Source organism: Ranitomeya variabilis, chromosome 4 (assembly GCF_051348905.1).
Source record: "Ranitomeya variabilis isolate aRanVar5 chromosome 4, aRanVar5.hap1, whole genome shotgun sequence".
NCBI lineage: Eukaryota > Metazoa > Chordata > Amphibia > Anura > Dendrobatidae > Ranitomeya > Ranitomeya variabilis.
In genome coordinates this window covers 633,810,486-633,833,917 of record NC_135235.1, presented here as the reverse complement: position 1 = coordinate 633,833,917, position 23,432 = coordinate 633,810,486, and the positions used below count along the sequence as shown (strand labels likewise).

The 23,432-nt window shown below is 44.0% G+C and overlaps 1 protein-coding gene across 2 annotated transcripts in view; it reads left to right on the top strand.

Annotated features, from left to right (window-relative positions):
• LOC143767210 (uncharacterized) overlaps window positions 1-23,432 on the top strand; it is a 249,585-nt gene that overhangs the window by 61,927 nt on the left and 164,226 nt on the right. The gene's annotated exons all lie outside the window — the stretch shown is intronic.

Here is a 23,432-nt window from a genome sequence, read left to right as displayed (position 1 = left end):
CTTCCTCACGTCTGAATCATCACCTTAACTTGAGAGAGGGGTGGTTGCTGTGCAAAGATGCGCAGGCATCGCCGACTTCCGCTCCAATGACCTCTGGTGTGCGCGCCGATAAGGTGCTCTCCCCACTTCCTGTCTGCATAGTCATCTCTATGTACACATGGTTCCTAGCGATGACTGTGCAGGGAGGAAGTGGGGAGAGCACCTTATCGGCTCGCACGCCGGAGGTCACAGTGACTCGCCTGCGCAGAAGATCCCTGAGTGCAGTGCCCACAGAAGGGAGGATGAGGTATGTATTTCTGCCATACTTTGAAAAATCTCTAGACTTTTTTACGAACTGTTATTGATATGAGTAAGGGAGTTTTAGACAAGGTGACCATGTATACCGTTACAAAAATTATTTATTACATTCTATTTAAAACACCACAAAAAATCCAGTGTAGTTAAAATTTCTATAAGTCTGGAAGACCTACAGCTGATGGTGTAGGTTTGTCCAAAGTACTGTGACATATAAAGCCAGCAGAGCTAAACAGGATTGTATGCTTCATACTCCTACTCCTCTATTTCTATCTCCCTGTCAGGCGAGTGTGTGACAATGATCCAGGTGTACACTCCCAGTCATCCACTTGTGCTAAACTCTGCTCCAGCCTGATCAAGTTGCTGATGGTGCCATCACTGATTTACAACTTGGTGAACCCCACAGAATTTTGATAAATGGTGGTGTGTTCTCCACTGGAGATGCCATTATCTGGAATATGCCATTATTTCTTACAGAAAGGGGTGCCTGGTTTGTGCTCACATGGGTAGCATTACATGGGCACTCTTTCGCTCTCTTGACATTAACCCCTTAAGCCCCGAGGGTGGTTTGCACGTTAATGACCGGGCCAATTTTTACAATTCTGACCACTGTCCCTTTATGAGGTTATAACTCTGGAACGCTTCAACGGATCTTGGCGATTCTGACATTGTTTTCTCGTGACATATTGTACTTCATGTTAGTGGTAAAATTTCTTCGATATAACTTGCGTTTATTTGTGAAAAAAACGAATATTTGGCGAAAATTTTGAAAATTTCGCAATTTTCCAACTTTGAATTTTTATGCCCTTAAATCACAGACATATGTCACACAAAATACTTAATAAATAACATTTCCCACATGTCTACTTTACATCAGCACAATTTTGGAACCAAAATTTTTTTTTGTGACGGAGTTATAAGGGTTAAAAGTTGACCAGCAATTTCTCATTTTTACAACACCATTTTTTTGTAGGGACCACATCTCATTTGAAGTCATTTTGACGGGTCTATATGATAGAAAATACCCAAGTGTGAAACCATTCTAAAAACTGCACCCCTCAAGGTACTCAAAACCACTTTCAAGAAGTTTATTAACCCTTCAGGTGTTTCACAGGAATTTTTGGAATGTTTAAATAAAAATGAACATTTAACTTTTTTTCACACAAAATTTATTTCAGCTCCAATTTGTTTTATTTTACCAAGGGTAACAGGAGAAAATAGACCCCAAAAGTTGTTGTACAATTTGTCCTGAGTACGCTGATACCCCATATGTGGGGGTAAACCACAGTTTGGGCGCATGGCAGAGCTTGGAAGCAAAGGAGCGCCATTTGACTTTTCAATGCAAAATTGACTGGAATTGAGATGGGACGCCATGTTGCATTTGGAGAGCCCCTGATGTGCCTAAACATTGAAACCCCTAACAAGTGACACCATTTTGGAAAGTAGACCCCCTAAGGAACTTATCTAGATGTGTGGTGAGCACTTTGACCCAACAAGTGCTTTACAGAAGTTTATAATGCAGAGCCGTAAAAATAAAAAATCATATTTTTTCACAAAAATGATCTTTTCACCCCCAATTTTTTATTTTCCCAAGGGTGAGAGAAGAAATTGGACCCCAAAAATTGTTGTGCAATTTGTCCTGAGTAGGCTGATACCCCATATGTGGGTGTAAACCATTGTTTGGGCGCAGGGCAGAGCTCGGAAGGGAAGGAGCGCCATTTGACTTTTCAATGCAAAATTGACTGGAATTGAGATGGGACGCCATGTTGCGTTTGGAGAGCCCCTAATGTGCCTAAACATTGAAACCCCCCACGAGTGACACCATTTTGGAAAGTAGACCCCTTAAGGAACTTATCTAGATGTGTGTTGAGCACTTTGACCCAACAAGTGCTTCACAGAAGTTTATAATGCAGAGCCGTAAAAATAAAAAATCATATTTTTTCACAAAAATGATCTTTTCACCCCCATTTTTTTATTTCCCCAAGGGTAAGAGAAGAAATTAGACCACAAAAGTTGTTGTGCAATTTGTCCTGAGTACGAGGATACCCCATATGTGGGTGTAAACCATTGTTTGGGCGCATAGCAGAGCTCAGAAGGGAAGAAGCGCTATTTTACTTTTCAATGCAAAATTGACTGGAATTAAGATGGGATGCCATGTTGCGTTTGGAGAGCCCCTGATGTGCCTAAACATTAAACCCCCCCACAAGTGACACCATTTTGGAAAGTAGACCCCCTAAGGAACTTATCTAGATGTGTTTTGAGAGCTTTGAACCCCCAAGTGTTTCGCTACAGTTTATAACGCAGAGCCGTGAAAATAAAAATTATTTTTTTTTTCACAAAAATGATTTTTTAGCCCCCAGTTTTGTATTTTCACAAGGGTATCAGGATAAATTGGACCCTAAAAGTTGTTGTCCAATTTGTCCTGAGTACGCTGAAACCCCCTATGTGGGGGGGAACCACTGTTTGGGCGCATGACGGAGCTCGGAAGGGAAGGAGCGCCATTTGGAATGCAGACTTAAATGGATTGGTCTGCAGGCGTCACGTTGCATTTGCAGAGCCCCTGATGTACCCAAACAGTACAAACCCCCCACAAGTGACCCCATATTGGAAACTAGACCTCCCAAGGAACTTATCTAGATGTGTTGTGAGAACTTTGAACCCCCAAGTGTTTCACTACAGTTTACAATGCAGAGCCGTGAAAATAAAACATATTTTTTTTCCCACAAAAATGATTTTTAGCCCCCCAAATTTTTATTTTCCCAAGGATAACAAGAGAACTTGGACCCCAGAAGTTGTTGTTCAATTTGTCCCTAGTACGCTGATACCCCATATGTTGGGGTAAACCCCTTTTTGGACGCACGGGAGAGCTCGGAAGGGAAGGAGCACTGTTTTACTTTTTCAACGCAGAATTGGCTGGAATTGAGATTGGACGCCATGTCGCGTTTGGAGAGCCCCTGATGTGCCTGAACAGTGGAAACTCCCCAATTCTACCTGAAACCCTACCCCTAACCTCACCCCTAACCGTTTACTGAACATTTTCTGACAGTCATAAGTGCCACGTATATAAGTGCCACGTATATAAGTGCCACGTATATAAGTGCCACGTATATAAGTGCCACGTATATAAGTGCCACGTATATAAGTGCCACGTATTTAAGAGCCACGTATTTAAGAGCCACGTATTTAAGTGCCACGTATTTAAGTGCCACGATATTTCAGTGCCACGTATTTCAGTGCCACGTATTTCAGGCACTGAAAAATACGTGGCACGTAAATACTTCAGTGCCACGATATTTCAGTGCCACGATATTTCAGTGCCACGATATTTCAGTGCCACGTATTTCAGTGCCACGTATTTCAGGCACTGAAAAATACGTGGCACGTAAATACGTGGCACCTAAATACGTGGCACCTAAATACGTGGCACTTAAATACGTGGCACTTAAATACGTGGCACTTAAATACGTGGCACTTAAATACGTGGCACTTAAATACGTGGCACTTAAATACGTGGCACTTAAATACGTGGCACTTAAATACGTGGCACTTAAATACGTGGCACTTAAATACGTGGCACTTATATACGTGGCACTGAAATATCGTGGCACTTATATACGTATATACGTATATAAACGTATATTTCAGTGCCACGTATTTCAGTGCCACGTATTTCAGGTTAGGGGTAGGGTTAGGGGTAGGGTTAGGGTTTTTTGTTTTTTTCTTGTTTTCTTGTGTTTTTCTATAAAAACGCATGCGTTTTACCGCGTTTACATGCATTTTTTCACACATGCGGTTTTTTTAAAAAACGCATGCAGATAAAAACGCAAGTGTGAAACCAGACTAAAAGACGCTTTTTATAGCAAAAAAGTTTTTGCGTCTCCACATTTTGAGAGCTATAATTTTTCCACATTTTGGCCAACAGAGTCATGTGAGGTCTTGTTTTTTGCGGGACGAGTTGACGTTTTTATTGGTAACATTTTTGGACACGTGACCATTTTTTATCACTTTTTATTCCGATTTTTGTGAGGCAGAATAACCAAAAACCAGCTATTCATGAATTTCTTTTGGGAGAGGCGTTTATACCGTTCTGCGCTTGGTAAAATTGATAAAGCAGTTTTATTCGTCGGGTCAGTACGATTACAGCGATACCTCATTTATATCATTTTTTTATGTTTTGACGCTTTTATACGATAAAAACTATTTTATAGAAAAAATAATTATTTTGGCATCGCTTTATTCTGAGGACTATAACTTTTTTATTTTTTTGCTGATGATGCTGTATGGCGGCTCGTTTTTTGCGGGACAAGATGACGTTTTCAGCGGTAACATGGTTATTTATATCCGTCTTTTTGATCGCGTGTTATTCCACTTTTTGTTCGGCGGTATGGTAATAAAGCGTTGTTTTTTGCCTCGTTTTTTTTTTTTTTTTCTTACGGTGTTTACTGAAGGGGTTAACTAGTGGGCCAGTTTTATAGGTTGGGTCGTTACGGACGCGGCGATACTAAATATGTGTACTTTTATTGTTTTTGTTTGTTTTTTTTAGATAAAGAAATGTATTTATGGGAATAATATTTTTTTTTTATTATTTATTTAGGAATTTTTTTATTTTTTTTTTACACATGTGGAAATTTTTTTTTTAACTTTTTTACTTTGTCCCAGGGGGGGACATCACAGATCGCAGATCTGATAGTGTGCACAGCACTCTATCAGATCGGCGATCATACTTTCATCGGAGCAGGCTGCAGCTTTCATCTGCAGCCTGCTCCGACCCGGAAGTGCTCCCTGCAGGACCCGGATACAGCCCCTCGGCCATTTTGGATCCGGGGCCTGCAGGGAGAAGACGTTCGGTACGAGGTGAGTACATCACCTTGTACCGATCGTCTCAGGGAAGCACGCAGGGAGCCCCCTCCCTGCGCGATGCTTCCCTGTACCGCCGGTACACCGCGATCATGTTTGATCGCGGTGTGCCGGGGGTTAATGTGCCGGGGGCGGTCCGTGACCGCTCCTGGCACATAGTGCCGGATGTCAGCTGCGATATGCAGCCGACACCCGGCCGCGATCGGCCGCGCTCCCCCCGTGAGCGCGGCCGATCGCGTATGACGTACTATCCCGTCATCGGGAATTAAGGCCCACCCCACCTCGACGGTATAGTACGTCATACGGGTTTAAGGGGTTAAAGGGAACCTCTCAGCAGGATTGTGCACAGTAACCTACAATGACAAGTCGGAGCCGTTATACTGAATAAAATGATACCTTTGCTGATGAGATCCATCTTGTGGTTGTTGTTTAATCTTTATTTTCAGTTTTGTGCTAATGATATGCTCGTGCTGAGGGGCGGTCTGTGGGGGGTCTCCATGTGGTGCTCTGATTAGGTATTCATAATGTAGACTGCTGACAGGTCACTGATCCCTCATTGACCTGCCCCCTAGTTTACATAACAAATATATGTAGAGATTAAACAACTCACACAAAGAGTTCATTTTGGAAGGTCTTTCCTTCATTTTAAAGAATATTTTTTTAATGTTTTTAAAAGAATTTTATCATCAAATTAAAGGCACAGCTATGGGGTCAAAGGTCGCACCAACCTATGCAAACCTTTTTATGGGTATTTTTGATGATCTCTATATAGCCAAAGAACCCTACAAAAAAGCATTATCCTGCATAAAGATATATAGACGATGTGTTCATTATTTGGGACAATTCCTAGGCCAATGTAGAGGTTTTCATTAATGAACTTAATTCAAATAATTGGGGTCTTTCCCTTACACCAAAGATAAATTCACAATCCATAGAATTTTTGGATCTATGTATTTTTATTGCTGACAACCGTGTGTGTACAAAAAACTTTTTCAAAAAAGTGTACACAAACAGTTACATCCACTTCAGGAGTAGGCTTTACTCCAAATGGCTGTCCAATATACCCCAAAATAAATTCAGGAGAATCAGGAGGAATTGCAATTTAGAATTAGATTTTTTTTACAACAAGCAGATATTTTTGTACACATAAATCAGAGTGGTGTCACACAAAACAGTTAATAAACAACATTTCCCACGTGTCTACTTTGCATCAGCATAATTTTGGAAACATAATTTTTTTGTCAGGACGTTATAAGGGTTAAATTTGACCAGTGATTTCTCATTTTTCTAACAAAATTTACAAAACAATTTTTTTAGAGACCACCTCACATTTGAAGTGTGTTTCGGGTGTCAATATAACAGAAAACACCCAAAAGTGAGACCATTCTAAAAACTGCACATGTCAAGGTACACAAAACCACATTCAGTAAGTTTTTTAATCCTTCAGGTGCTTCACGAGAACTAAAGCAATGTGGAAGGAAAAAATGAACATTTTACTTTTCTCCCAAAAAATTACTTTGGAACCATTTTTTTTATTTTCTCAAGGGTATCAGAAGAAAATGGACCACAAAATTTGTTTTGCAATTTCTGCTGAGTATGGCGATATACCATATGTGGGGAAAAGCCACTGTTTGGGTGCATGGCAGGGCTCAGAAGGGAGAGAGCACCATTTGACTTTTTAAACGCAAAATTGGCTTGAATCATTGGTGACGCCGTGTCATGTTGGAAACCCCCTCATGTACCTAAACAGTGGAAACCCCAATTCTAACTCCAACCCTAACCCCAACACACCCCTAACCCTAATCTCAACCATAACCACAACCCTAACCCTAACTTAGCCCGACTCACTTTAGCCCAACCCTAACCTTAACTTTAGCAAAACCCTAACCCTAATTTTAGTCCAACTTACTTTAGCCCAACCCTAACTTTAGCAAAACCCTAACCCTAAGTTTAGTCCAACTTACTTTAGCCCAACCCTAACCTTAACTTTAGCCCATCCCTAACTTTAACCCAACCCTAACTTTAGCCCAACTGTAACCCTAAAAGAAAAATGGAAATAAATAAATTTTTTGTAATTTTATTATTTTTACCTAACTAAGGGGGTTTGATTTACTATTTTTTTTTATTTTGATCACTGTTTCTATCACAGTGATCAAACTGGACCAATAGGAAACATTTCCTATTGTTGTCGTGTGCCGGACGGTAGATCTCGGTGGGCACACCGCATGCGCTCGCCATTTTTTCCCGGAAGAAGACGCCGGGGGGATGCAAGGACTCTGGAGATACCGGGGTGGGATCGGGGGACCCTATTTCTATCTCCTCTCCGATCACATCAGAGGAGAAATTAAATGGAAAATCTGACTTTTTTTTGTTGTCGCCATAAAAACCGACCCAAATCATGTTCTCTGGGGTCTCAGCTAACCCCAGTAGCTGAGGCCCCGGAGAAATTCCGACTCTGGGGGAGCTATACACATTTCTCAGCGCCATTAAAAAGCGGTGCTGAGGCAAAAATACCCCTAAGTGCCGCAGTTAAAAGGCGTATCGGCGGACTTTAAGGGGTTAAGATATTTTCATTTTGCAGGTTCCCAATGATTTTTATTTTTAACTAGCTGAAGAGCCCGGCGTTGCCTGGGCATAGTAAATATCTGTGGTTGGTTATAGCACCTCACTTCTCTTATTTTCCCATCACGCCTCTCATTTTCCCCCCTCACATCTTTCATTTTCCTCCTCACATCTCTCATTTTCTCCCTTATACCTCTAATTTTCCCCCTCACTACTCTTATTTTCCCCCTCACTCCTCTCATTCCCCCTAACACTTGTCATTTCGACCTCACATCTGTCATTTTCCGATCACTCCACTATTTTCCCTCACTCTCATTTTGCACTCACACCTTTTCATTTTCACCTCACACCCCTCATTTTCACCTCACACCTCTCATTTTCCCCTCAGTATATACAAGTTTGTCATCTCCCTTATATATAGTATACACCTGTATGTCATCACCTGTACATAGTATATACCTGTATGTCATCTCCCCTGTAAATAGTATATACCTGCTGTATGTCATCTCCTCCTGTATACTGTATATATCTGTGTCATCTCCTGTATATAGTATATACCTGTATGTCATCTCTCCTGTATATACTATATACCTGCATGTCATCTCCTTCTATATATAGTATATACCTGTATGTCATCTCTTGTATATAGTATATACCTGCTGTATGTCATCTCCTCCTCTATATACCTATGTGTCATCTCCTCTTTTATATAGTACTAGCTGTACTACCCGGCTTCACCCGGGGTAATAACTGCTGTTAGCAAAATAGAATGTGTTAACAAAAATTTATTCTGCACAAAAAACCCACAAAACAAATAGATAGAAATGTAATTATTAAAAGGCAAAAACTAAGTTAATAGAAGCATTTTACAACATATATTTCAACACCAGAGATATTCCACACAGATTTAACTAAATTGGCCAAGTAATGTGAAGTAATCTTCTACTACTTATTCGAGAGCCTTTTGATAAACGACATTCTTAGTTTTTCCTTCAGGTGCAAAGACAAACAGATTTTTGGCTGTTCCAACTTAAAGTTGACCATGAGAAAAGCATGGAGATTGTAAATCTAAGCTAGCTGAAGAGCCCGGCGTTGCCTGGGCATAGTAAATATCTGTGGTTAGTTATAGCACCTCACTTCTCTTATTTTCCCATCACGCCTCTCATTTTCCCATCACATCTTTAATTTTCCCCCTCACATCTCTCATTTTCTCCCTCACACCTCTCATTTTCCCCCTCACTCCTCTTATTTTCCCCCTCACTCCTCTTATTTTCCCCCTCACTCCTCTCATTCCCCCCTAACACTTGTAATTTCGACCTCACATCTGTCATTTTCCGATCACTCCACTATTTTCCCTCACTCCTCTCATTTTGCACTCACACCTTTTCATTTTCACCTCACACCTCTCATTTTCACCTCAGTATATACATGTTTGTCATCTCCCTTATATATAGTATACACCTGTATGTCATCTCCTGTATATAGTATATACCTGTATGTCATCTCCCCTGTATATAGTATATACCTGCTGTGTCATCTCCCCTGTATATAGCATATACCTGTATGTCATCTCCTCCTATATATAGTATATACCTGTATGTAATCTCCTCCTGTATATAGTATATACCTGTGTGTCATCTCACCTATATATAGTATATATCTGTGTGTCATCTCCTGTATATAGTATATACCTGTATGTCATCTCCTCCTATACATAGCATATACCTGTATGTCATCTCCTCCTGTATATACTATATACCTGTAGGTAATCTGCTCATGTATATAGTATATACCTGTGTGTCATCTCCTTCTGTATATAGTATATACCTGTATGTCATCTCCTGCTGTATGTAGTATGTACCTGTATGTCATCTCCTCCTCTATATAGTATATACCTGTGTGTCATCTCTCCTGTATATAGTATATATCTGTGTGTCATCTCCTCCTGCATATAGTATATACCTGTGTGTCATCTCCCCTGTAAATAGTATATACCTGTGTGTCATCTCCTCCTGTATATAGTATATATCTGTATGTCATCTCCTCCTGTATTAGACCTCGTTCACACGATATTTGGTCAGTATTTTTACCTCAGTATTTGTAAGCTAAATTGGCAGCCTGATAAATCCCCAGCCAACAGTAAGCCCACCCCCTGGCAGTATATATTAGCTCACACATACACATAATAGACTGGTCATGTGACTGACAGCTGCCGGATTCCTATGTGGTACATTTGTTGCTCTTGTAGTTTGTCAGCTTATTAATCAGATTTTTATTTTTGAAGGATAATACCAGACTTGTGTGTGTTTTAGGGCGAGTTTCGTGTGTCAAGTTGTGTGTGTTGAGTTGCGTGTGGCGACATGCATGTAGTGACTTTTGTGAGATGAGTTTTGTTTGGCGACATGCGTGTAGCAACTTTTTGTGTGTCGAGTTGCATGTGACAGGTTAGTGTAGCAAGTTGTGTGCAGCAAGTTTTGCGCATGGCGAGTTTTGCGCGTAGCGAGTTTTATGTGTGGTGCCTTTTGAGTAAGTGCAAGTTTTGTGTGAGGCAACTTTTGCATGTGTTGCAACTTTTGTGCATGTGGCAATTTTTCCGCGTGTGCAAGTTTTGCGTGTGGCGAGTTTTCCATGAGGTGAGTTTTGCACGTGTGGCGAGTCTTGCATGTGGAGAGTTTTGCGTGTGTCGAGTTTTGAGCGGCGACTTTTGTGTTTCAACTTTTATGTGGCGAGGTTGGTGTATGTGTGGTGAAATGTGCGCTGAGGGTGGTATATGTGTTTGAGCACGTGGTAGTGTGTGGCGCATTTTGTGTGTGTGTTCATATCCCCGTGGTGGTGTGGTGTTTATCCCATGTCGGGGCCCCACCTTAGCAACTGTACGGTATATACTCTTTGGCGCCATCGCTCTCATTCTTTAAGTCCCCCTTGTTCACATCTGGCAGCTGTTAATTTGCCTCCAACACTTTTCCTTTCATTTTTTCCCCATTATGTAGATAGGGGCAAAATTGTTTGGTGAATTGGAAAGCGCGGGGTTAAAATTTCACCTGACAACATAGCTTTGATGCTCTCGGGGTCCAGACGTGTGACTGTGCAAAATTTTGGGCCTGTAGCTGCGACGCCTCCAACACTTTTCCTTTCACTTTTTTCCCATTATGTAGATAGGGGCAAAATTGTTTGGTGAATTGGAAAGCGCAGGGTTAAAATTTCACCTCACAACATAGCCTATGACGCTCTCGGGGTCCAGACGTGTGACTGTGCAAAATTTTGTGGCTGTAGCTGCGACGGTTCAGATGCCAATCCCGGACATACACACATACATACACACATTCAGCTTTATATATTAGATATACCTGTATGTCATCTCCTCCTGTATATAGTATATACGTGTGTCATCTCCTGTAAGTCATCTCCTGTAAGTCATCTCCTGTATATAGTATATACCTGTGTGTCATCTCCTGTATATAGTATGTACCCGTATGTCATCTCCTCCTGTATATAGTATATACCTGTGTGTCATCTCCTCCTGTATATAGTATATACCTGTGTGTCATCTCCTCCTGTATATAGTATATATAAATCCCCAGCCAACAGGAAGCCCTCCCCCTGGCAGTATATATTAGCTCACACATACACATAATAGACAGGTCATGTGACTGACAGCTGCCGTATTTCCTATATGGTACATTTGTTGCTCTTGTAGTTTGTCTGCTTATTAATCTGATTTTTATTTTTGAAGGATAATACCAGACTTGTGTGTGTTTTTAGGGCGAGTTTCATGTGTCAAGTTGTGTGTGTTGAATTGCGTGTGGCGACATGCATGTAGCGACTTTTGTGAGATGAGTTTTGTGTGGCGACATGCGTGTATCAACTTTTTGTGTGTCAAGTTGCATGTGACAGGTTAGTGTAGCAAGTTGTGTGCAGCAAGTTTTGCGCATGGCGAGTTTTGCGCGTGGCGAATTTTGAGTATGTGCAAGTTTTGTGTGAGGCAACTTTTGCATGTGTTGCAACTTTTGTGCATGTAGCAATTTTTCCGCGTGTGCAAGTTTTGCGTGTGGCGAGTTTTCCATGAGCTGAGTTTTGCACGTGTGGCGAGTATTGCGTGAGCCTAGTTTTGCATGTGGCGAGTTTTGAGCGGCGACTTTTGTGTTTCGACTTTTATGTGGCGAGGTTGGTGTATGTGTGTTGAAATGTGTGCTGAGGGTGATATGTGTTCAAGCACGTGGTAGTGTGTGGCGCATTTTGTGTGTGTGTTCATATCCCCGTGTGTGGTGAGTATCCCATGTCGGGGCCCCACCTTAGCAACTGTACGGTATATACTCTTTGGCGCCATCGCTCTCATTCTTTAAGTCCCCCTTGTTCACATCTGGCAGCTGTCAATTTGCCTCAAACACTTTTCCTTTCACTTTGTCCCCATTATGTAGATAGGGGCAAAATTGTTTGGTGAATTGGAACGTGCGGGGTTAAAATTTCACCTCTCAACATAGCCTACGATGCTCTCAGGGTCCAGACGTGTGACTGTGCAAAATTTTGTGGCCGTAGCTGCGATGGTGCAGATGCCAATCCCGGACATACACACATACACACACACACACACATTCAGCTTTATATATTAGATATACCTGTGTGTCATCTCCCCTGTATGTAATATATAGCTGCATGTCATCTCCTCCTGTATATCATATATAGCTGCATGTCATCTCCTCCTGCATATAGTATATACGTGTATGTTATCTCCCCTGTATATAGTATATACCTGTATGTCATCTCCTCCTGTATATAATATATAGCTGTATATCATCTCTCCTGTATATAGTATATACCTGTATGCCATCTCCTCCTGGCTGTCAATTTGCCTCCAACACTTTTCCTTTCACTTTTTCCCCATTATGTAGATAGGGGAAAAATTGTTTGGTGAATTGGAACGCGCGGGGTTAAAATTTAGTCTCACAACATAGCCTATGACGCTCTCAGGGTCCAGACGTGTGACTGTGCAAAATTTTGTGGCTGTAGCTGCGACGGTACAGATGCCAATCCCGGACATACACACATACACACACAAATTCAGCTTTATATATTAGATTTTAAACATTTTTTTATCCAACATATTTTAGTTTGTATAGGTGTGTACTATATATTGCAATAAATTAAGTGTTTTATATTAGATCTATAACTAACATCAGACACGTGATACTGCTAAACTTTGACACAGTCATGTGCCCGGTTTGGCAGATTTTTTAAAACGAATACAGTTTAAAAGGACAGCCAGTTTTGACAGTCACACAAGGTTTTTGTCCTGATGAAGAGGTCCTGCGAGGCCTCAAAATGCGTTGACCATGTAAACCTGTAATAAATGTTAAAATCTTCCTTCTGTTTGATGCTTCGTGGATACATCAGAAGCAGTGCATGAGTGACATCTTCCAGTTTTCTAGATGACACCATTAACACCTTCATCCACTAAGCCTATTTTCACCTTCATCACCAGGCCAAATATTACAATTCTGATCAGTGTCACTTTTTGTAGTAATAACTGTGGAATGCTTCAATGGATCCCACTGACTCTGTGACTCTTTACATATTGTACTTCATAATTTGTGGTAAAATTTGTTTGATATGACTTTCTTTGTGAAAACATAAGAAATCTGGCAAAAATTTCACAATTTTAAAACATATACTTCTTATGCCCTTAAACCAGAGAGCGTTATGTCACACAAAATAGTTACTGTATATACTCGAGTATAAGCCGAGATTTTCAGCCCATTTTTAAGGCTAAAAGTACCCCTCTCGGCTTATACTCGAATCATTGTCCCAGGGGGTCGGCGGGGGAGGGGGAGCGGCAGGTGCTCCCGGCATGGTCTCTGCACTTCCCTGCTTCTCTGATAGTCTCCGGCGCCTGCAGCTCTTCCTGTGTTCAGCGGTCACGTGGTACCGCTCATTAAAGTAATGAATATGGATGCAACTCCACTCCCATAAGCGGAGCATATATTCATTACTTTAATGAGCGGTACCATGTGACCGCTGAACACAGGAACAAGCTGCCGGCGCCAGAGACCATCGAAGAAGCAGGGACCATGCCAAGAGGGGGAGTATGATGGGGAAGGATGAGCCATGCGATATTCACCTGTCCCCGTTCCACCGCCGGGCTCTGTCTTCCGTGTCCTCTGGCTGTGACATTCAGGTCACAGGGCGTGATGACATGATTAGTGCACGTCCTCTGTCTGAACATTCACTGCAGAGACTTGGAAGACACAGCGGAGCATGGCGGTGGAACGGGAACAGGTGAATATTGCATGTACCGGTGTCCTGAGCCAGCGGCGACTCCCACACCTGGCCCCCATAGTGCGCCGGTGTCCCCGTCTGCTTAGGACACCAGCACCAGACCGCCAGCGAGAGGTGAGTATGTCATTTTTTTTTTTTATCGCAGCAGCAACATATGGGGCATATTATTCTATGGAGTATCTTATGGGGCCATCAACCTTTGTGCAGCATTATATGGGGCAAAATATTCTATGGAGCATCCTATGGGGCCATCAGCCTTTGTGCAGCATTTTATGGGGCATAATATTCTATGGAGCTTCTTATGGGGCCATCATTAACCTTTCATGCAGCATTATATGGGGCATATTTTAATATGGAGCATCTTATGGGGCCCATCATAAACTGTATAAAGCATTATGTGGGGCTCCCGATTCAATATGGTTATTAAAAAACACTTAATCTACTGATGTCTCAATCAATTTTACTTTTATTGGTATCTATTTTTATTTTTTAAATTTACCAGTAGCTGCTGCATTTCCCACCCTAGTCTTTATACGCAAGTGTAATAATTATAGTGGATAACTCAGGAGACTCTTTGCGTGGAACAAGACAACTACAGGACACAGTTTTAGAAGTGGTAAAGTCTATATTGTAACACGGTGATTCAAACGGGTGCAGAGAGAAACTCAAGTCCACAACACTTGGTGCAAATAATAAACGCAGCTTAGCAGTCTATAGGAAACTTCAGAGAAACAAGCAATCAAGCAGAAAGTCTATGAAGCACAGTTATTCTTGAGGATACTTGACATGAATAAATCATTGACTTAGTCCAGACACAGATAGATATGCTTATAAGGCAGTTCAAATCATATCTTCGCTCAACCAGGGAGGCCTGGTTAATAGTCTCAGGTTATTGCAGCAGCAGCAGCAGCTTACATGTCCAGCAAATGTAGATAAAGTAAACACGAGCAGCAGATGAAGGAGGATTACTGGAACTGGTGTATGCAGCAGGAACTCAGAGCAGAGTAGCAGGATCACCAACAGGTTCACAGGAGCAGGTGTATAGCCAGGGAGTAATCAGAGGTCAGGAGCTGGATGCAAGGCAGAATAATCTAGCACAGACTGAAGGCTGGGGTGGAGTTTTATAGCACGAAGACAAGTGCACATGAGACCAAAGACTCCATGTTGGAAAAGAGCAGTAATGCACAAAAGGTAAAAAATGTTCAGAGTCCTGACAGCGAGTCAAAACGTTTTCTGAGTTTTTTGTGGCAAAATTAGGGGTCTCGGGGGGGGGGGGGGGGGGGGCGTGGCTATGTAGCCGGAGAAGGAAGATGCACTAAGTGGAAGCTCCATCGATCCTAAAATAATCCTGCCACATATACCGCACTTCAGCGGGCGTTACCGACAGGGGCTGGAACCCCTCACCCTGAGGAATCTTGTGAGCCCTCCGGACGGCTGCTGCGGTGATCCGAGGCGGCAGGAGCTGCAGGGACAGAGATGCCAGGAGGACTCACGTGCAGCGGCGGCCATCTTCGGCACGCGCGCTCCGCGACACAGGACGCGGCGCCACCATCTCCTGCTGAAGCCGGACTCTCTTCTCACCGGAGCCGACGGGGACAGGACCGCAGCGGTGAGAGCTGTGCCGGTGCACAGAAGTTGGGAGGCCTGAGGGGGATAGCGGTGCTCAAGGGGAGCAGCGGCCATTAATACAGCGCGCTCCCTAACGGCAAAGGGAGCGGCGCCTTGTACACCTGCGGTGCTGCTTTGGAGGTGATCAAGCATTTAAGGAACTAGAGGGGTGGTGCGATGTGTGCCCTGAAATATTGGGCCCTGTGCCCCCCCTGCCATACAGTCGCTTCATTGACAGCACTATAATATCGGGAATTAACCCCCTCCCTGCTGCTTCCCCTCTGTCCATGGACTGAGTGCCCGCCCAATCATATAGGGCCTAAGCAATCATCCAGACAACCACCCTGTGATCCTCATTATCAATATTTGTGGAGACTTGGAGCACAGTCCAGTACTATACAGCAGAGGTCCCCAACCTTTTTTGCACCAGGGACCGGCTTGAAGCAAGACCAGTTTTCCATGGCCCGGTGGGGGTGGGGCAGGGGCGGGGCTTTGGTCATATGGGGGTGGGGTTATGGAGGGATGGAGCTTAGTGCATACTTATCATATAATTATGACATTTATAATGAGAATGTGATTCAACTTACCATAGGTTCAGAATGAGTGGGAGCACCATGCTTGTTTCCCTGGTGCTCTGCACCATTATTGCCCCATAGCTGTGCCATATAGTGCTCTGCACCATTATTGCCCCATAGCTGTGCCATACAGTGCTCTGCACCGTTTATTATTGCCCCATAGCTGTGCCATACAGTGCTCTGCACTGTTTATTATTGCCCCATAGCTGTGCCATACAGTGCTCTGCACCGTTCATAATTGCCCCATAGCTGTGCCATATAGTGCTCTGCACCGTTCATAATTGCCCCATAGCTGTGCCATACAGTGCTCTGCACCATTATTGCCCCATAGCTGTGCCGTATAGTGCTCTGCACCATTATTGCCCCATAGGTGTGCTATACAGTGCTCTGCACCGTTCATTATTGCCCCATAGCTGTGCCATGTAGTGCTCTGCACCATTCATTATTGCCCCATAGCTGTGCCGTATAGTGCTCTGCACCATTATTGCCCCATAGCTGTGCCATACAGTGCTCTGCACCATTATTGCCCCATAGCTGTGCCATACAGTGCTCTGCACCATTATTGCCCCATAGCTGTGCCATATAGTGCTCTGCACCATTATTGCCCCATAGCTGTGCCATATAGTGCTCTGCACCATTATTGCCCCATAGCTGTGCCATATAGTGCTCTGCACCATTGCCCCATAGCTGTGCCATATAGTGCTCTGCACCATTGCCCCATAGCTGTGCCATATAGTGCTCTGCACCGTCCATTATTGCCCCATAGCTGTGCTGCTGCTGCAATAAAAATAATAAACCACATACTCACCTGTCTTGCTTGCAGCTCCTCGGCGCCATCTTCCCGGCGTCTCTCCGCACTGACTGATCAGGCAGAGGGCGGCGCGCACACTATATGCGTCATCGCGCCCTCTGACCTGCACAGTCAGTGCGGAGAGACGCCGGGAAGATGGAGACAGCGCCCGGCGTGTGGAACGAGGATAGGTGAATATGTCATACTTACCTGCTCCCGGCGTCCCGCTCCTTCCCCCGGACAGCGGGTCTTCGGTGCCGCAGCCTCTTCCTCTGTCAGCGGTCACCGGCACCGCTGATTAGAGAAATGAATTATGCGGCTCCGCCCCTATGGGAGGTGGAGCAGCCTATTAATTTCTCTAATGAGCGGTCCCACGTGACCGCTGAACAGGGGCGCCGCGGACCGGCTGAAAAACCCCAACGGCCCGGTCCTGGTCCGCGGACCGGCGGTTGGGGACCTCTGCTATACAGGACCTGGGATCAGAGTTTGGTTCATCTACAACCATAAAATCAGAGCACAGCTTATCTACAATTACCTCTGAAGTCACTTTGAGGGATCCCCTTGTGTGTACCCGCCATGCAGCATCCTAGAGGAGCGACGACGGCTGAAAAACTTAAAAAATATGCCAAGGATGATTCTCATGATAATGTACGCAACCTTAGGAATAACCCTGCATCATCTCAGCGCAGGGGTCGCCCCTCTGATGGTACTGGGGAGGGAGAAGAGGATGAACTGACTCTTAAACAGGCATCGGAGCAGTTGATGCAGGCTATCTCCCTCACTAGATCATCTCTTACGGAGAAAATGGAAGACGTGCATACTGAGGTGGGCCGCCTGCGACATGACATGCAAGCTATGAGGGGGCGTATTTCTGAGGTTGAAACGAGGGGTGTCTCATATAGAAGACACTATCACTCCTATGGAGGCTAAACTGACTAAAGCTACTGGATCCGTAAATGCTTGGAAGCAAAAAGCAGATGATTTGGAAAATAGACTACGTCGCAACAATATCCGAATTATAGGTCTTCCGGAGCAGTCGGAGGGTCAGCGGCCTGAACAATTCTTAGAGGAATGGCTTAAGTCTTCACTGGGGGATAGATTCTCCTCAACATTTTCAGTGGAGAGGGCCCATAGGGTACCGACGAGGCCCCTCCCTCCCGGAGCCCCGCCGCGACCTTTCCTGGCACGTCTCCTTAATTGCAGAGACAGGGATGCCATCCTCCGCTTGGCGCGACAGAAGGGCCTCATTAAATTTGATAATGCCACCATATCGATTTTTCCAGATTTTTCCATGGAACTTCAAAAGCAGCGGGCACAATATATGGATGTTAAGAAGCAACTCAGAGATAAGAACATCGTCTACTCTATGCTCTATCCAGCCCTGCTCCGTATCGTCCATAAGGGCTCCTCCTTATTCTTCACAGACCCAGCGGAGGCGACTGAGTGGCTGCGGTCTCACGGAGGACCGAATGTGGAAGATTCCTAACCTGGGTTCCTTGACTAATGGCAGCATACCTAGAGCTTTCCGTATGGGTGCGGAAAATGTCAACAATACCGGACACTGAATCCAGTGAGGGTATCCCCTTTTTCAATCTGACTATGGGAGTATGAAAAGACTCTCCCCTATTGTTCAAGTTTTTTCGTTTAATTTGGTTTTATGTACCAGTTTTGATTGTTTACTAAATAAGACTGCCGCTGATACTAACTCTTTGCCCTGCATGATGCTGCAGAAATGCACCCGAATAATAATGATATGCATTAACTCTTCCTTTAAAAGTAAACATGGGGGCTGAAATTATATGTATGACATGGAATATACGAGGTATCAAAACCCCTAGAAAGAAAATTAAGGTATTTTCACAGATAAAAAGGTGCCACCCTCACATCGTAGCACCAATAGAAACACATTTAACAAGGGACACGGCTCGATGTATGCAAAAACTGTGGGTACAGTGGTCCCTACATGCCTTCCACACTAGTTATTCAAGAGGGGTCTCTCTACTGATACACAAGGAGGTCAGATGGGAGGCCAAGGAGGCGAGACGTGATGCCGAGGGTCGTTTCGTTTTTGTGCATGCATTCATCAACTCACGAGAGTATGTGTTGTTATGTATCTATAACCCCCCCTCCTGCCAACATGTCAATCCTCCGTATGGCTCTAAGCTTCTCCTTAAAATATCCGGAAGCCAACGTTATCTGCATGGGAGACTTTAACTTAGTTATGAATCAATCTATGGATAGATTGAGATTAGATGGCGCAGCATCAGGGGAAACTCTACCTCAACCCCCCTCTCAATTGGCACTGTTTATGGATGGTAGTGGTTGGATAGATTTATGGAGAATAAGTCACCCAGAGGTCAGAGGGTACACTTGCCATTCATCTACTAGACAGTCATTATCTCGAATAGACTATATATTTGGGTCGGGCGGTTTGGCATTGTGGATGGATAGTATTGAACATTGTAGTCGGGGGATCTCAGATCACAGCCCAATTATTCTTAAACTTAAATTTGGACAATCCGATAACAATAATAGATCCTGGAAATTGAATCCCTTTTGGTTAAAATTAATAGACTCTAGTGATAGGACGATTGATCAGTTGAATAGTTTCATGCTAACACACTCGGAACTCCAAAACCTCGGTTTATTTTGGGACACCCTGAAGGCATACTTGAGGGGGTGCCTGTCCTCTACTATCTCCTATATTAAGGGGGTAACGGCGAGGGAGGATGAGGAGATAGAGCAAAGATTAAAAGATTCAGAAGCCACTTATATAGCTAATCAGTCCAGCCGTAATAGAATTGAATGGCTTACTTCCCAGAGACTATATACCCAACACGCAGATGATAAGTCAAAACGCAAATTATTTTTTACTCGCCAATCCTATTTTGAGTTTGGGAATCAGGCCAGTACACTTCTGGCCTTCTTGGTACGCCAACACAATACCTCCAATACAATACTGCAGATCCGGGTGTCCGATGGCTCTTTAGTATTCTCTACTGATGGAATACTTCGGGGCTTTTATGATTATTATACCTCGTTTTACAAGTCTAGCAGTGGCTTTGATATTGATGAATGCTTGGATTATTTATCGGATGTAGCGTTCCCCTGCTAAGCCCATCCCAACAGGCCCTTATGGAGGCTGAAGTTACCCTGGAAGAGGTAGAACATGCTATAACAGATATGGCAACTGGGAAGGCCCCGGGACCTGATGGGTTTCCCATTGAGTTCTATAGGAAATACCGTGACAAACTGGCACCTATACTGCTGAAGGTGCTCAGGGGAATATGGGAGGGGGAATCTGTACCCGAAACATTTTATGATGCTAATATTGTCGTGCTCAGGAAGGAGGGGAAGGATCCTCTGGATTGTGGATCATATAGACCAATCTCTTTGGTGAATGTAGACTATAAAATTTTTACTAAAATCCTAGCCACTAGATTGAATATGATCATATTAGATCTCATACACCTGGATCAAACCGATTTTATGCCTGGGAAAAATACTTCTATCAACATCAGACGGGTGCAGTCGGTCATTCAATATAGTTCTCTGGAACCAGATAACAGGTGGGCATTGGCTTCGCTGGACGCAGCCAAGGCTTTTGACTCCCTCGAATGGCCCTTTTTAATTGCATGTTTACGGAAATATGGGTTTGGGAATACATTTCTGAGAGGGATAGGTACATTATATGCGAAGCCTAGGGCACGGATGGTGGTGAATGGCTCTATGTCTGCACCGTTTTCTTTACACAGAGGAACTCGACAAGGATGCCCTCTCTCCCCAGCTTTATTTGCCTTGGCGATAGAGGCCTTGGCCATACGAATGAGGTCCTCTGTAGATATTAAAGGGATACATATCGCTGATCGAGTGGACGTCATTGGTCTCTATGCTGATGATATGGTGGTGTTTATGGATCAAACGGAAGACACATTACCAAAAGTAATAACGATGATTGATAAATTTAGTAAATGTTCTGGCCTCTATATAAATTGGGAGAAATCTGCTCTGATGCCTCTCTCCCATACCACAATGTCCTGCCTCTCACTGCTACCCATTGTCTCCAAGTTTAAATATCTAGGAATACATATGTCCCAGCGTAGTCACCTAGACTTGCATCTTAATATATTTCCGCTACTGGACGTGGTTAAATCCAAATTTGCTACCTGGGACAAACTCCCGCTGTCTGTGGCCGGACGTATCAACCTCATAAAAATGATATTGCTCCCAAAACTGAGCTACTGTTTTCAACCCAGTGCGGTTATAATACCTAAATCTTTCTTTGCAACCCTAAATTCTCTTACTACATCTTTCATATGGGGAAAGGCTAGGCCTAAACTTGTTATCCACCCTACAAAGACCCAAACAAGGGGGTGGGGCGGCCCTACCAGACTTCTATTTATATTACCTTGCTGGTCAGGCTAAAATGTTGAATATGTGGATGCCCGGGAAATCCCTTCCTAACTCTGAAAGTCATATTCTGCACTCAGCTAAAATTGACTGTCCGCTGGGGTTTTTGGAGATGGAGAGAATTACTGTTTCTCGTTTACTACCTTTGCTCCGGTTGGCACGATCAGTATGGAGGCAAATTAAAAAGGTAACAGGATTTGCCGATATAGCAGCTGAAATGCCATTGTGGAATAATACCGTATATACTCGAGTATAAGCCGACCCGAGTATGAGCCGACCAACCTAATTTTGCCACAAAAAACTGGGAAAACTTATTGACTCGAGTATAAGCCTAGGGTGGAAAATGCAGCAGGTACCGGTGAATTTCAAAAATGAAAATAGATGCTCCATACCGTTCATTATGGCCCCATAGCTTTGCCATATAGTGCTCTGCACCATTATTGTCCCATAGCTGTGCCATATAGTGCTCTGCACCATTATTGCCCCATAGCTGTGCCATATAGTGCTCTGCACCGTTCATTATTGCCCCATAGCTGTGCCATATAGTGCTCTGCACCATTAATGCCCCATAGCTGTGCCATATAGTGCTCTGCACCATTATTGCCCCATAGCTGTGCCATATAGTGCTCTGCACCGTCCATTATTGCCCCATGGCTGTGCCATACAGTGCTCTGCACCATTATTGCCCCATAGCTGTGCCATATAGTGCTCTGCACCGTTCATTATTGCCCCATAGCTGTGCCATATAGTGCTCTGCACCATTATTGCCACATAGCTGTGCCATATAGTGCTCTGCACCATCCATTATTGCCCCATAGCTGTGCCATACAGTGCTCTGCACCATTATTGCCCCATAGCTGTGCCATATAGTGCTCTGCACCATTATTGCCCCATAGCTGTGCTGCTGCTGCAATAAAAATAATAAACACATACTCACCTGTCTTGCTTGCAGCTCCTCAGCGTCCCGTCCCGGCATCTCTCGGTCTGCACTGACTGATCAGGCAGAGGGCGGCGCGCACACTATATGCGTCATCGCGCCCTCTGACCTGCACAGTCAGTGTGGAGAGACGCCGGGAAGATGGTGCGGCGCCCGGCTTGTGGAACAAGGACAGGTGAATATGTAATACTTACCTGCTCCCGGCGTCCCGCTCCTTCCCCCGAACAGCTGGTCTTCGGTGCCGCAGCCTCTTCCTCTGTCAGCGGTCACCGGCACCGCTGATTAGAGAAATGAATTATGCGGCTCCGCCCCTATGGGAGGTGAAGCAGCCTATTCATTTCTCTAATGAGCGGTCCCACGTGACCGCTGAACAGTGGAAGAGCTGCTGCACCTGGAGACCGTGGGACGGGCAGGGGGAGCGTCAGGATCGCCGGGACTAGGTAAGTATGCCTCGGGCGCCCTCTCCCCCTCACCCCCGACCGTGACTCGAGTATAAGCCGAGGGGGCACTTTCAGCCCAAAAATTTGGGCTGAAAATCTCGGCTTATACTCGAGTATATACGGTAGTTATTTTCCGGTATTATTGGGCCATCTGTCCACTGAATTCTGGATATCGTATGGTGTCTTTACAGTGAGTAATTTACATAACCAGGGGATTTTTGTTTCCTTCGAACAATTACAAAATACCTATAACATACCGAAATCTCAATTTTTCCGCTACTTACAATTAAGGTCAGCCTTCCAATCACATGTACGGAATGTGGGTACAGGTCGAGCTATTTCAGATATACCGTTAATAGGTATCCTTAATTCGCAGGGTCCCCAGGGACTTGGGGTATGTGCACACGTTCAGGATTTCTTGCAGAAATTTCCTGAAGAAAACCGGAAATTTTCTGCAAGAAATCCGCATTTTTTTTTTTGCGTTTTTTTTCCGTTTTTTTTGCGTTTTTTTAACATTCTGCAAGCGTAATTAGCTTGCAGAATGCTAAAGTTTTCCAAGCGATCTGTAGCATCGCTTGGAAAACTGACTGACAAGTTGGTCACACTTGTCAAACATAGCGTTTGACAAGTGTGACCAACTTGTTACTATAGATGCTGCTTTTGCAGCATCTATAGTAAAAGATAGA